This window comes from Lytechinus pictus, chromosome 1 (assembly GCF_037042905.1).
Source record: "Lytechinus pictus isolate F3 Inbred chromosome 1, Lp3.0, whole genome shotgun sequence".
Classification (NCBI taxonomy): domain Eukaryota; kingdom Metazoa; phylum Echinodermata; class Echinoidea; order Temnopleuroida; family Toxopneustidae; genus Lytechinus; species Lytechinus pictus.
In genome coordinates, this window is record NC_087245.1 from 7,182,780 (window position 1) to 7,195,199 (window position 12,420).

Below are 12,420 nucleotides of genomic sequence, written 5' to 3' on the forward strand. Positions count from 1 at the left end.
AAACAATAATTATTTCAATGACTCTTATAGGTTTTGTAACTGTAAGGAACAAACATTGCTCACAAAAAATGAAGTTTTCATATGAATCATGAAGTTTATGCCACGTTAAGATTTATTCTGGGGTAGGTTACAATATCATAAATAGTGTCTGTAGATCATGTTGTGTGGCGTTCGATACGTAGTGGAAATAATACAATAATTTGGTAAATAAAGAACAAAATATGTAAGAAAATTGTTGTTATGATAATATTTACACCCATAGAGACAAGTGAAATCACTTTGTTTGCCAACAACAAATTAGTAGAGAAGGAAACATTAAAAAGTTGAAATGAATGGTAGGAAGGGAAAAGAGCCTGATACGAAAAGGCGCTCCATCCAGAGGCTCCAAAACAGGGGCGGAGAATGAAAAAGGAAGAAATACACAATAAATAAGACGAGGACAACAACACATACATGTAGGGCCAAGTCCCCCCTAAACAGGCGCGTAGCCAGGGGGAGCGGTGGGGGCGGTCGCCCCCCCCCCAAACGTCCCCAAAAAGAAAAAAAAAAGGAAAAAAGAGAGGAGAAAGGGAAAAGGGAAGGGAGGAAAGGGAAGAAAGGTAGCTTTGTGTTTTTTTTCTTTTTATTTTATTTTTTTTCTCAAAAGAGAAACTCCTTCACTCTTGCTCTAAATTTATATATGAATTTTGCTTCCGCGCTGCGCGCGGTTAAATGACAATATTGAAGATCTCCATTGTTTCCCCCACCCTTTCTCAGACCCTGTTTTTCTACCTCAGCTATATGTATTTATTGCCAGTTAAAGTTCAAATGTATACATCAGGGCATGGAATTAGAGTAAGGTTAGGCCGAAGTATATGAAGTTATATTTTTTTTAATTGATCGCGCAACTTCTGGTCGGGTCGGCTCCGGGCGGGTAAAATCTTTATATCAATTTCTGCCGTCACCTCCATATAGTCAACTTCTCCCGTTTTTCAGCTCATTACTAAACAACCATAATTTTTGGGGCAAACAGGTTCCTAATCCAAAAAGAGGAAGGTTTAAAATTCGTATCGTATAAGGGTATTAGATAAAAAAGTACAATATTTTTTTATCAAATTCTATTAAACTTCATGTCATTTCCCTGTACATTCATCTCCTGTCCTGTTTTGCGCCCTCAGTTTGAAAATTTGAATGACTCTTAAGTTTCTTTATAATTCAAAATGAAGCGCTTCAGGATAAGTCAAAGAAATTAGGCATCCTTTTTATATAATTTCAATAAATCACAGAAGTTTCAACTTTTTGCGCACTATTTTCCTTTTAATGAAGTTCAATAATCTTAGAAAATTAATTGAATTAGAGCCAATGGGGTATTGAAGATATCTGCATTTGATGAAACGTCCGCCCTTTGAAATTTCAGAGTTTCGTTGCTCTGCGCGGGGAGGAATATCTTCCTCCCGGTATATACACTTCTTCTCCTCTGTTTTGCGAGTTAAAGATATGCACTGCCGCTAAATTGTTTGTAAATCAAATCTGATCTTTCCAAGGGAAGTATTCAGTATAATTATGTTTGAGAATATCCTTTTCTCGGGACTCTTGTCATGGCAAAAAAAATTGATAAAACGCTATAGCTTCCGCACTTCGCGCGGGGTTATTATCATTTTAATTTCCTCCATTGTATTCATTTTTTGTGCGTTCACAATCTTTTTTGAAAACAAGGTTCATGAAAACCAGGTTCAAAATCACAATATAGTCAACTGAATTGGAGCTGATATAGATACTAGAGACAAGAGAGACGGCTCCTTTTCATTTTAATTTATTAAACACCAAAAGCTTCGCGCTTCGCGCGGGAGGGGGGGGGGGGAAACTCCCCCTCCCTGCACCCACCCCCTAGGGAGCGCGCTTCGCGCGCTCTGTAAGTGTTGGCACGTTTCGCGTGCATTTACCGCCCCCTCCAAAATGAAATCCTGGCTACGCGGTTGCCCCTAAATATACAAATAAATATATAAAAAAGAATAAGGATAAAAAGCAAGTTGTCAGCGAAGTTACGAAACTAGGTGGGGGGCAAAATCCCTTGCCTGACAATTGAATAGAGCAGGAAGTGAAAGGGAAAGCTGAGTGACAGAAAATGAACAAAAAAGAAATATGACAAATATGAAGTTATGATGTTCGAGTAATCATTATTTCAAAATATGGACAATTGAGACCCCTATACGACATTTGTTTCCAAAGTGGGATATTACTCTCTCTATGGGACATTCAGTTCCCTATGTGACTTTGGGATTCCTAATAGGATATTTGATATATAGTATCCCGTAATTAGTAACCAACTGGAATAAAATTATTGGAAATGGTTTTTTGACTGATTTGAGTAGGTATGGGTGTCAACATTTACCAAAAAAAAGTTAGGAGGAATACGGGTTGGGGAAAGTGCTTTTTTCAAGGTCAAAGGTCAATGACATTTTCGTACATACTGTATAATGGTATCTCCCAGATAAAATATTACAGGTTGGTGATCATGGTGTCAAAATGCACAGATTCTTACAAGAAGATCAAATAAAATCAAATCAAGTACCTACAATGCTCATTCACCAAATGAATGAAATTCAAGGTCATAGCCTTTCAAAGCTCAATGACCTTTTTTTACATTGTATACCATATACGGTATAATGGTATCTCTGAGATGAAAAGGTGCAGGTTGGTGATCTAGGTGTCAAAATGCAGAGGTTCTTACAGGAAGATCAAATAAAATCAAATTAATTACCCAGAATGCACATTAAACAATAAAATTCAAGGTCAAAGCCTTCTAAAGGTCAATGACCTTTTTCTACATTATATATCATATACGGTATAATGCTATCTCTGAGATGAAAAGGCGCAGGTTGGTGATCTTGGTGTCATAATGCACAGATTCTTACAAGAAGATCAAATTAAATCAAATCAAGTACCTACAATGCTCATTCACCAAATGAATGAAATTCAAGGTCATAGCCTTTCAAAGCTCAATGACCTTTTTTTACATTGTATACCATATACGGTATAATGGTATCTCTGAGATGAAAAGGTGCAGGTTGGTGATCTTGGTGTCAAAATGCAGATGTTCTTACAGGAAGATCAAATAAAATAGAATTAAGTACCGAGAATGCACATTAAACTATAAAATTCAAGGTAAAACCCCATTCAAAGGTCAATGACCTTTTTTACATTATGTATCATACTGTATAATGGTATCTCTGAGATGAAACGGCACAGGTTGGTGATCGTTGTATCAAAATTCCCAGATTCTTACAGGAAGGTCAAATAAGATAAAGTTAATCACCTAGAATGCATACTAATCCATAACGTTCAAGGTCAAAGGTCAGTGACCTTTTTACATAGGTTATATATCGTATAAAGGTATCTCTGAGATAAAACGCTGCATGTTGGTGATTTTGATGTCAAAAAGCAATTTTTGCAAGAAGATAAAAAAAGACTCAAAATAATCATACAGAATAATCCAATATCCAAAGTCAAAGGTCAAAAGTTGATAAATATTTATATGTCCATGCATGATTCCCCCCAAAAAAAATAATCCATTATATTCACATTTTATTTGTGAATAGTAGAAAGAAAGATAACTATTTGTAATGAAAACTTGGAAGTCTAATAATTTCACTCTGAAATAAGGATGAAAAATGGCCATGGAAAATATATTTAGGAGTTAAAGGTCAATCAACTATGTCCATAACGTCAGGGAATTTAAATAAATAGGTCAATATAACGTGATTGTGGCATGTAGGTATAGTGATTCTGATGGGAAAAAGACTGACCTGCGTGGAAAAAGAACACACATCTAATAGTTGAATCCTTGACCAATGATGATGTCAAAATACAAGTTCGAGGTAAAATTTGATCAAGATTCATCAAATAGCACTTTTTCTTATAATATACTGTAATGCATTGACAAAAGTGTTTAAAAAAATAATGTGTGATATAATTTGAAATGGTGACAATGGTGAAGTTACCTAAAGTAGGAGCATTTAGATATGCATTTTATAAATCTAAATCAAGGTACTAATTTCTCTGTAGCAATAGGTCACTAACCCCAAATGCTACAATCAATACTATAACACTATAACTTAATCTGTAAATGGAAAGGATAGGCCTAACTCTTAGTTATGGCAAGCATCATCCGAGAACATTTTCATATAGCCAGGGACAATGACGAAGAATTAAAATAAGGCAATCATTAGAGCTGCAGCTTTTGTCATAGATGAAGTTAAGTGTCTCAACTTCAGCAAAGAGTAATTGAACTCTTGAAAACCTTCTAACATTTTCAAGACTTTGATCTGGCCCATTCAATGAAAGCCTTACGTTCTGTCAAGGGATATCAGACAAGGATCTATATTATTACTGATAATTGCACAGCTTGATTCTCAAGAACTGGAAGTGGTGCTGTAGTTTTGTCAGGTCGATGGATGTGTACTTGTAAGCTATTATCTCCTTTTGAATTTCATTTTTATATGCCTAATTTGTGCATGATAACAATCAGTTATTCTGGACCAAAAACATGATCCTTTTACAAACTGATACCTAGTAGAAATAGCGTCATGGGTGACGTACCGCAGAGATCAGATATGAAGTTTGTCTTGCAGCATTAGCATCACAAGATATTCTGGCAGCTCGCAATGAACTGATGAAAGGTAATTAATAATAATACGGGAATTCACTTTTGTTGAAGTTGATATATATGTAACTTACTACATGTATGACAGAAGCTGCAGCTCTAATGATGGCCTTCATTTCATCATCATCATCATCCCTCTGCTGTTTGGAAATGCTCTCAGATGATGCTAGCTGTGACATGAGAGGTAGACCTGTCCTATCCATTTTCAGATTAAGCTAATAGTTTATAATATTTATTTTAGCATTGAGGTGAGTGGCCTATCGCTGGAGAGAAAAGGCACGACAACCTTGATTTAAATATAATGATGCATTAAATGCTGCTACTTAAGAAAAAAATTCATTTCAAATTATATACTTTTTTTCATTTATTTTTTCAGTGCTTTTGGCAATGCATCGCAGTATATGAAAAAGTGTTATTTGGTTATCAACTTTTTTTACTTAATTTCCACTGATATTTTGGAAAGGGCTCATTGACCTCTGACCCCTAAATACATTCTTCATGGCCTTCATTATTTCAGACCGAAATTATGAAACCTCCATGTTTTCATTACAAATTAGCCATGGTTATTTACATTATTCAGATATAAAATATGAACACAAAAGATATTGTTTTTGGTTATTTTTATGTCATATAGATTATATATTTCCTCTGATCTAGGATTTAAAGGGTGAAAGTTTATTCCTTATACTTATTTTAGTGTTGTTTAATCTTCTTGTACAAGTCTTTGGATTTCGGCACCAAGATCACCAACCTGCGGTGTTTTATCTCAGAGATACCATTATTATCTAATGTTAAAAAGGACATTGACCTTTGTCCTTGAATTTTATGGGTGAATGTGCATTCTCGATGCTTAATTTTATTTTATATTCTTGTAAGAATATGCGTGTTTTGACACCAAGAACACCAACCTGCACCGTTTTATCTTAGAGATACAATTATATAATATGGTATATATATATATATATATAGTATAAAAGGTCATTGACCTTTGGCCTTTAATTTTATGCGTGAATGTGCATTCTAGGTACTTAAGTTTATTTTATTTGATCTTCTTGTAAGAATCTGTACATTTTGACACCATGATCACCAGCATGTACCTTATCATCTCAGAGATACCATTATACGGTATGGTATATAATGTAAAAAAGGTCATTGACCTTTTGAAAGGCTTTGACCTTGAATTTTATAGGTGAATGTGCATTCTAGGTCATTAATTTTATTCTATTTGATATTCTGGTAAGAATTTGTGCATTTTGACACCATTATCACCAACCTGCGCCTTTCCATCTCAGAGATACCATTATACAGTATGTAAGAAAAAGGTCATTGACCTTTGACCTTAAAAGAAAGCACTTTCCCCAACCCGTATTCCTCCTAACTTTTTTTTGGTAAATGTTGACACCCATACCTACTGAAATCAGTCAAAAAACCATTTCCAATAATTTTATTCCAGATTGGCTCTTTTGGGGTCTAATTTAGGGATACTAATAGCTATGTGGACACTTTGAACCTACATGGACATTTCAAATCCCTAATCGGACATCCGTATTCTTATGCGGACATTTGCTCATGAACACGGACATTTGAATTACCTACTTTTCATCTATTCATTTATTCAAATATATATATATATATATATATATATATATATATATATATATATATATATATATATATATATATATATATATATTTGAATGCATAAATGTAGCAACTTATACAACAATAAATATAAATTATACATTCATGTAAAAGAAAAATCAACTTTTTTTTTTCTCTTTCACCCATAACAGGGGCATTTATTTTCAACAAAAAATCCTTTCATATACACATCGTTTTTAAACAAAACTCATAGATACATTTCCAAAGCAACAGGCAAATTATACATTTCTTTCTTACTTCTTTTCCTCAGAATCTTATTGATATCTAATCTTAATTTCAATTCTCTGACAAAAGTAAACCATAATTTATTTTCTCTTTCTTCTTTTCTATGTAAGTTTTTAAAAATTAACATCTTATAAATACTCCAAGGTGCTATTGTTATAATATCATCAATCTTCTTTTCTTTGTAATTTTTCAACAAAATATCGACATGAAAACAAAGGTCTACGTCATACACATTTTTAATCATTATGAATAAATTATAAAAGAAATGCCTATTCAAACTACAATACAAAAAAGCATGTATTAAATCTTCTTTGATATCACAAACTTCACATTTATCATCATTGTCCAATTGCCATAAAAACAACATCCTCTTCGTAGGAATCAAGTTATACAACAATTTTAAATTGAATTGTTTCAATTTGTTTTCCCCTATATTTTTCAAATTTCTCTGAAAGACATTCTTCCAATTTATAGGACTATCGGCAAAGTCAGCCCAATGTGTAGGAGCGTCGTTTGTTTTGTCATGTGTTAATAAAATGTAGTAAAATAGCTTGCTGGAACAAAACTTAAGTTGTTTGTCTTTTCCCTTCAGTGGTATTTTTGGAATGTCCAACGTAATACCATCTGTTAAATCATTCAACCATATTTTCGGTATCGCCCTTTGTAGTTTAGAATAATCAAACAGGGCTCTTGCTTTTGTTTTCTCGGATTCAAAATATTCTTTCAGTTTCGTAAGAGATACAAATTTTCCTTCTATACAAATATCTTCCAGAAAAATTATTTTGCTAGCGTACCAATCTCTATAGAAAAATGGTTGATTATGATATACAATATATTTATTATACCATAGAATCTGTGTGTTCGATAACAACTCATCTTTTTTTGTGGATTCTTTCAAGTGTGACCATGATTTTATAATCTCAACATAAAATTTTGGCAATTTGTTAACAAACCATTTTCTATCATGTGATTATCCATAGTACAGTTAAGAACTAGTCTGACACCCCCAACTGATTCCAAATTCAATAAAGCAAAATCTTTCCAATAACCACTTGTATCGTCAACTATTCTCGCCAACCATTTCAATCTGAAACTCTGTATTAATTTATGAATGTCGATCATTATAATACCACCATCCTCATATTCCTTTACAATTGTCATTCTCTTAACTTTGTCAACTTTCGCGTTCCATAAAAAATGGTAAATTATCTTCTCCAGTTTCTTTACTATCTGGTGAGGAACTGGACAAAACATAAGTAAATGAATTATTTGACTTACAAGTAGAGTCTTGATAATAAGGACTCTTCCTATAATTGTGAGATCTCTTTTCCTCCAATTGTCCACGATTCTCTGTATCTTTTGTAATTTGGTTTCCCAGTTCAATTTCACAACCTTATCTAGGTCATGGTCTATATGAACTCCTAAATATTTAATACAACCTTTCGTCCACTTCAAACCATATTTATCAAAATTCCAATAAGTTTCCGTAGAGCCTAATAACCATTTCAGCATTGTTTTGTCTTTATTAACAACCGGCCCGGCCACATGTCCAAATTTATCTAATTCTTCCATAATATATTGCATAGACGATTTCTCTCTCAAAAACACAGATGTATCGTCTGCATATTGTAAGATTTTTAATTCTGTTCTTTTGTTGTGTTCAAATAGAATTCCTTTAATTTTGTCATTTCTTCTGATTCTTTCTGCTAGGGTTTCTACCACCAAGATAAACAACATTGCCGATAGGGGGCAGCCTTGTCTTATGCCTCTACAGATCTGAAATGTTTGCGTTCTCCAACCATTGATTAGTATCGAACTCTCCACTTTTTCATACATTAATTTAACCCAACATCGGAAGTCTTCGCCGAAATTAAAATGACTCAAACAGCTTTCAATAAAATCAAATTCAACGGAGTCGAATGCCTTCCGAAAGTCAACTAACATTAAGGCACCTTCTAAATTGTACTTTTTCATATAATCAAAAACATCTTGCGTAAGTCTAATATTAAAACCACTCATTCTGTTTTTTATGTAACCTACCTGATTTTCATGAACAAGTTTTGATAACACTTTATGTAACCTGTTTGATAAGGCAGCGGCCATTATTTTGTAGTCGTAATTTAACAAGGTTATTGGCCTCCAGTTATTCAAATCTTCAATCTGTCCTTTTTTGTGAATCAACGTAATAATTCCTAACCGTTGGGTTTTTGACATAACCTTATTACTAAAATTTTCATTTAGAGCATTGACCAACATAAATTCAATATCGTCCCAAAACTCGAAAAAGAATTCGACGGGTAAACCGTCTGCTCCCGGACTTTTGTTTTTGCTCATCTTAAAAGCAGCAATTCGACATTCTGAATATGTTAATAGTCCTTCACATTTTTCTTTGTCTGTTTCATTTAACTTATTTACAACGGAACCTACAAAATATCTTAAATATCTTCTTTTCGTATATGTTTACTGGCGTATAGTTCTTTGTAAAAAGAAACAACCTCATTTAGAATCTGTACTCGTTTCGTAATAATCTTATTATCTTTTCGTATTTTAGTTATATTTCTTTTCTGGGCGTTTTTCTTTTCTAGACTCAGAAAATATTTTGTATTCTTTTCGCCCTTTTCTAGCCATTTGATTCTAGCTCGTACACTTGCTGCTTTACAATCTCTTTTATACAGTCTATCTAAATCACTTTTAATACAGAGGTACTCTTTTCTAGACACATCATCAATGTTACCTTGTTCATCAATTTTCCTAGTTATCTTAGCAAATCTTTCTTCTAAGCTTGTCTTTGATTCTTTTGATTTATGCTTCTTTCCAATACAGTATGTTTGTGTAAATTCACGACATCTAATCTTTGTAAGTTCCCATCTTTCAGAGAAACTAAGATTCATATTTTCAATGTTTCTAATAATTTTTCTTACTTTACTTTTATACGCATCATCTTTCAGAATATGCGTATTTATTTTCCAGAATCCTGGACCTTTCTCCACTTTACCTATCAACACCTTTAAAAAAATAGCGTTGTGGTCACAACGTACAGATGGACGTATATCACACATCATTATTTTTGCTTTCAGATTCTTATTTACCAGCCAATAATCAAGGCGTGATGCCAAATCTAAAGATACATTTCTCCAAGTAAACTGTCGTTTGTTTGGATTAAAACGTCTCCATATATCACATAAATCAAAATGTTTGATAATAGCTTTAAGATTTTGTGGTGTCTTATAATAAGTATTCGGATTTCTTTTCACGTCTTTAGTTGGGAGAGGATGGAATTAAAGTCTCCACCTATTACTAACTCGCTATCTAGAGGTCTGTTCGACTCGATCCACCTATAAAGCTTTTTGAAGAATCGTTCTCTGTATTTCTTTTCTGTGGGTGCATAAATATTTACTATACATAGATTACAATTACTAATCATAATATTTAACATAATCATCCGTCCTTCTTGACCATAAATTATGTTATTGAAAGTTATTGGTAAATCTTTTGAAATAAGAATGGCGACTCCTCTGGCATGATTAGATCCATTTGAACAAAAAACCTGCCCTTTCCATTAATTTCGAATGATTTAAAAATATTATCTGTACAATAAGTTTCTTGTAATAACAATATGTCTGTTTTCTGATGCTTGCTCCATAACAGGATTGCGTCTCTTTTTTCTTTACTTCTGATACCTCTAACATTCAAACTAATCAAGTTGCAGTATTTGTTTTTTATTCCTGGCATAGGTGATTTATTTACACTATTTACACTCTGTTATTGTCAGAAATCGGAAGCAGCTTCCTATTTCTTTTTTGCTGGTTTGCTCCTGATTTTTTGTTTCCGCTTACCCTTGGCGAACTTTTTCCCATCCTTCGGTAGTTTGGGGGAATCTGCTGACATATCGGAGTACTCTTGCTCCTCATCTTCACGCGTATCAGCATCTTCAAACTCTTCGTCACTCTCTGAATCTCCTTGTGAATCATTTTCACGCACCTTTTCTGTAGAGATGAATTGAGTGATCTTTGCTTGGGCTCGAGGTATCTCGTTGCTACTTGATGCTTTGTTGCTCTGTACCTTACGATCACGCTGATTCATCTCAATCTCGCGTTCTAGCTCATTTCCATTGGAATTTCTCACTGAAGGCGTATCTATCTTCTTTTGTACAGGACCCGATGGTTTCGAAGTAGGGGCAACCGTATATTCGTTGTTCGGGTAATGGGCACAATCCATAGCCTTGTGACCAGGCTGGGAACACTTTCTGCAAACAACATCGTTGACACATCTTGAAGCATGATGCCCCTGTGTTAGACACCTAGAACACAGGGTGGGGGCTTTGTCCTGCCCTTCATGGTAAATACGTGCTTTGAATCCACCCATATTCATGGCTCGCGACAGAGGCGTTGTGGGGGGTGCGATGAACAGCATTCGATCACCTGTGTAGCAGTCGGTCAGAAGACCATTTACTCTTAATTTCATCCTTTGCATTCTACTTAGCACTTTGCATTTCTTTTTTTCGATTTCGTTAGCAATTACTTCGTCTTTCACAGACAAAGGGATATCCTTCACGATGACTTTCAAAGATGTAGTAGGGTCATGGCGATTCTGGAAGGGGTTTGTGTCGTAGATGGGGGCAGACACTCCTCTTATGTTGAGTCCTGTAGATATCAGAGCAATTCTATCGACTCTATCTACAAAGTAGATCCTCCAGAGTCCTCCAAGAAAAATCAACATAATATGGTTAGAGGCAACCAAAAAGATTAAAATCTTTTTTTAGGCAGGTGCCCCTTTGAAAGTATTAGATTTAACATGGACGATTGGTTCCAATCAGTGGACATTTTTTTATCTGTATTTGTTTTTTGTATGTTTAATCGGGGTACTGGGAACGATTTTTTTGTTGTTGCTTGCTTGGGGTCCGAAATTTGACAAGCAAAAAATAAAGGGTTTCACTGCAAAATGAAGGTCGGTTTGGTCTCAAGTAATATGACAAGCAAAAAAAGCAATTTTCCTCATATATATTTGATTGATTGATCATTTATTCCATTCTCATAAAAACATATTTACACAATTATTACAAACAATGCATATGTATATACAAATATTAAAATCGAAACAATAATGCATAAAAAATGTTCATCATTTACAAAGATTAATAATGGAAAAGGAGAACCTTTGGAAAAGCCTGATATGGCTTTGCAAATTAAAAGTTCTCACAAAAATAGGTATAATTTACATTAATATCTTAGAACATAGATTATACATCAGAAAGTTAAGAGAAAAAAATACAACAAACGAGACCAAAAAAAAAAAAAAAAAAAAAAAAAAAAAAAAAAAAAACAACAACATATTTATCCAATGTGCCACATCTTCTAGAATTTCAGGTGGTGCTGCCTATGGAGAGTTGCTTCAGCACCGCCTCACAGGGCCATGTGTTTAATAGTATTTAAATGAATCACTATCAGTGGCATACAGTGGGTCACGGCATGGGGGGGCCACGAGCAAAAATTTTGAATCACCACATACTGAGCGCACTTCGCGCACTGTAGCTGAAAAGAAACACTTTAAGGACTGTTGGTAGAAATCCTTGAAAATGATATAAATACCACTAATCAAAATAACACAAGCGCGAAGCGCGAGCTGATTTTTTTATATTCATACCTGAAAACGAAACATTATTTGTAACCAAATTGTTGTAATTTTTTTGTTATCATGCTACGTACGTGTCTTGCTAAGCAGAGGAATGACTTGAAATTATTGTACATATTGATAAAAAAGGACATCTTAAAGGTCAAGTCCACCACAGGAAATTGTTGATTTGAATAAATAGAGAAAATCAAACTGGCATAAAGCTGAACATATCATCAAAATCGGATGTAAAATAAGAAAGTTATGACATTTTAAAGTTT